The sequence below is a fragment of the Mus caroli genome, unplaced genomic scaffold (genome assembly GCF_978045245.1).
Source record: "Mus caroli unplaced genomic scaffold, Mus_caroli_1 scaffold_10, whole genome shotgun sequence".
Classification (NCBI taxonomy): domain Eukaryota; kingdom Metazoa; phylum Chordata; class Mammalia; order Rodentia; family Muridae; genus Mus; species Mus caroli.
The window spans coordinates 82,850,269-82,853,833 of NW_028227265.1; the positions used below are offsets into that span (position 1 = coordinate 82,850,269).

The 3,565-nt window shown below is 48.2% G+C and overlaps 1 non-coding gene across 1 annotated transcript; it reads right to left on the reverse strand.

Annotated features, from left to right (window-relative positions):
• Window positions 1-445: 445 nt before the first annotated feature.
• LOC115032414 (small nucleolar RNA SNORA70) lies at window positions 446-579 on the reverse strand. Its single transcript, XR_003838090.1, has one exon. It is a non-coding gene; the product is annotated as a small nucleolar RNA SNORA70 (small nucleolar RNA).
• Window positions 580-3,565: the final 2,986 nt, after the last annotated feature.

A 3,565-nucleotide genomic window follows, 5' to 3' on the forward strand; every position in this document is an offset into this window, starting at 1 on the left:
AACTCATCTGTATTAAATTTGTTGAAGCCCTACTTCTTTGCAATGTGGATTTCCTGGTGCCAGAGAACTTGCACTTGACTTTTTAAAAAAGATTTATTCATTTATTATATGTAAGTACACTCTAGTTGTCTTCAGACACACCAGAAGAGGGCATCCGATCTCGTTAGAGATGGTTGTGAGCCACCATGTGGTTGCTGGGATTTGAACTCAGGACCTTCAGAAGAGCAGTCAGTGCTCTTAACCACTGAGCCCTGTACTTGCCTTTATGACGGGCCACAACAGTCATGTGTGTACATGTCTGCAGCCTGGAGCTGATGAACACGGTGACCTAGCCTGTGAAACATGACCACCATGCTCCAGGCCTTCTCATGGGCACCAGAACACCTGTCTGGAGCCTAGACTGGGAAGAGCAGGAAATATACAGAGATATGAGTTTCTACCAGAAATCTGTCTCCAAGGTCCTTAGTGCTGCTCTTATTAAGCAACAGGCTTCGTACACTACCAAGAAGATGGCTGCCCGTAGCCATTGTGCACCAGGCCCCCATGAGGGAAGGACCTTTTTGGCTTAATTGACTGCACAGTCACTCTTGTCTCTAACTGTGCTATTTATTTATTTACTTATTCATTCATTCATTCATTCCTCTTCCTTCCTCTTTGTTTCTCTTTCTTCTTGATTCCTCTCTTCCTTCCTCTCTTCCTCTCTTCCTCTCTTCCTCTCTTCCTCTCTTCCTCTCTTCCTAGCTTCCTCTCTTCCTCCCTCCCTCCCTCCCTCCCTTCCTCCCTCCCTCCCTCCCTCCCTCCCTCCCTCCCTCCCTCCCTCCCTCCCTTCCTTCCTTCCTTCCTTCCTTCCTTCCTTCCTTCCTTCCTTCCTTCCTTCCTTCCTTTCCACTTTTGACATGGTCTCATGTAGCCCAATCTCTCTATGTAGCTAGGGGTGGCTTTGAACTTTAATCCTTCTGCCTCTATCCCCTAAGAGCTGGACTTAACAGGCATGTGCTTCCATGCCTGACAGTTGTGTGTATCGATAGCGCTCCTTCCTAACTCTGATTCATAAATTACATACTCGCTGTTACTGCTGACAGTGCTATGCCTTCACCTGGCACCTTATTAATTCGCGTTGTGCTTGCTGACTTACTGCCTTTGACCCTCAGAGCGAGGTGAGTTCTATGCATAGGTCTTTGTGATGGAGCAAGGCTAACTCTGAAAGAGCTTCTTTCAAATGCTCTTGTCAAGTCTTTGAAAGACAGACAGAGCCCCTGCAAGGAGCTTTTGCTCCGATCTCTTGCTAATCACGTGCTCCAGACAAGTCGGGGCACGAGCACAGGGAGGAAGAAAGAAGGGTCGCCCTCTGAAGGAGGGCAGATGGGGCTCATGTTTAGATTTTCTGGGAAGGATTATTAAGCAAATTCCAGAAGCTTAGTAAGCTACTGGAAAGAAGGAGAGATTCAAGGCTTCAGACCCAAAGCGTGCGTGTTTGCAGGTCCCAGAATGAAGAAGTCCTTTGCTGACTTCTATTTAGATGTATTTAATGTCCACCCCACAGAGGACAGAAGGCAGGACAAGGCTGGGGAAAGCTGCCCCGCCTGCCCTACAGCTTTTTGGCCGTAGCTGCTGCTTTATGAGTGAGCCCTAGGCTTCCTTCCCACCCTGCTCTTTGAAACCCTAGCACAGTAGGAGCTGCAGGGTTTCCCGAGTCTGAGAGGAAGGGAGCGGCCACTTCCGAAAGGATAGTATCTATATTTTTAGACTGAAATATGTGTTTATAATGTTTTTCTCAGAAGACACACAGGTGGAAAGTATTTCGAACAGAAAGATACATCTTAAACTGTAGCTGATCAAACTTAGACAACGAGGAAGGGGTGAACAGTTTGCTTTATTTCAATGGTGAAGCAATTTTTTTCTTTTACTCCTTCTTGATTTTAGAGGCCTTCCTCTCTCTCTCTCTCTCTCTCTCTCTCTCTCTCTCTCTCTCTCTCTCTCTCTCTCTCTCTCTCTCTCTCTCTCTGTGTGTGTGTGTGTGTGTGTGTATGCGTGTTGAGTTTCCACTGTGCGCATGCGTGTTGAGCTTGCCAATGTGCGCATGTGTGGAGGACAGACCACAACTTTTGAGTGTCTTCTGCCTTGCTCCACTGTGTTTAAAGAGACGGGGTCTCCCTGAATGTTCAGCTTGCCCTTTGGCCAAACTGGCTAGTCAGCAGGCTGCCGGGATGTGCCTGCGTTTGCTTCCTCGGTGATGGGATTACAGGCACGTGCCACTGTGCCTGCCTTTATGTGCATGCTGGGGACCACGCTTATCTCCTGGTGCTTACACAGCCAGCCCGTTACCCACCGAGCCATATCCTGTAGTATAGCTATCTTAAACATATCACCCACTAGCCTACAAATAAGTGAGACTCAGACTACGGTTACTTGATTTGTCTCTGGCAGTTATTGGGGGTAACCCCTAATCTACTTTTCTAACTGCTGGCCTGGCTGCCTCCCCATCACGGCCGATCTCCCCTCATGGCTCCTTCCTCCTCTCCTCTCCCCCTCTCTTCTCCACCCCCTATCCGGTAACTCAAAAACCACCCGCCTCTAATCTCTCCAGCAATGGGGCTGTAACCAATTTTATTTAACCAATAGTTTTAAATTAAGAAGCACGGTTTGCACAACAAAAGCATGTGAGAATTGTAGACCTAGATCTTCCAGTACAGAATTCAGCATCACCGATACATAGCAACAGGCCAAACCTTGACAACGTCCCAGCCCACTCTGCCTCCTTTAGGCTCCCATGGCAGCAGAGTCCAGGAGTGATTCTCCCTTTGCAATGCCAGGGCCCAATCTAGGTAGAGACAATGGACCCGAAAGACAGAGTGGAGAAAAGGGCAGGGGAACAACTCCGTTCACACGGTTTGGTCACAAAGTGATGGGGCCTCACCTCTTGCTTGAGCCCTGGAGTCACCCAGCCCAGCCTAATCGTGGACCAGGAGTGGCTAGGAACCCACGTGCTTAACTTGCAGCCCTGGTGAGCAAGTCTAGCCACCAGCTGGTACTGCGGCCAAGTTTCACAAGAGTATTCAGAGCTCTAGAGAGCAACAGCCATTTCACTTAGAATCAGTTTGAGGCCTGTGGCTTAAAGCACTTTACTGACTAAACTAGTTGTTGCCAGAACAACTTGTGTGGCTCTCTTTGTGTTGCCCTGAGACCACTTTTATGGCTCTCTTTTTGTGGCCCTGAGACCATTTTTGTGGCTCACTTTGTGTGGCCCTGAGACTACTTCTGTGGCTCACTCACTTTGTGTGACCTTGAGACATTCCAAGCCTTCCATCCCTTGATTTTTTGCTCTTCTTGAAGTTCACTTTATGTCACAGTGAGAAATAGAACATGAATACTTCTCAGGCTAGTGAGAGGCTACATGCCAAGCCAAGGAGCTGAGCTTGTGAACAACCATTCAGTCCTGAGCACCCTTCTCCAGGAGGGGAAGCGCTGGCATGAAATTGCACAGAAACCCAAAAGCTGCCTAAACGAAAAGACAGACCACAGATTCAGGAATGGCTACAGGATGGGAATATTGTTTACTAGGTTT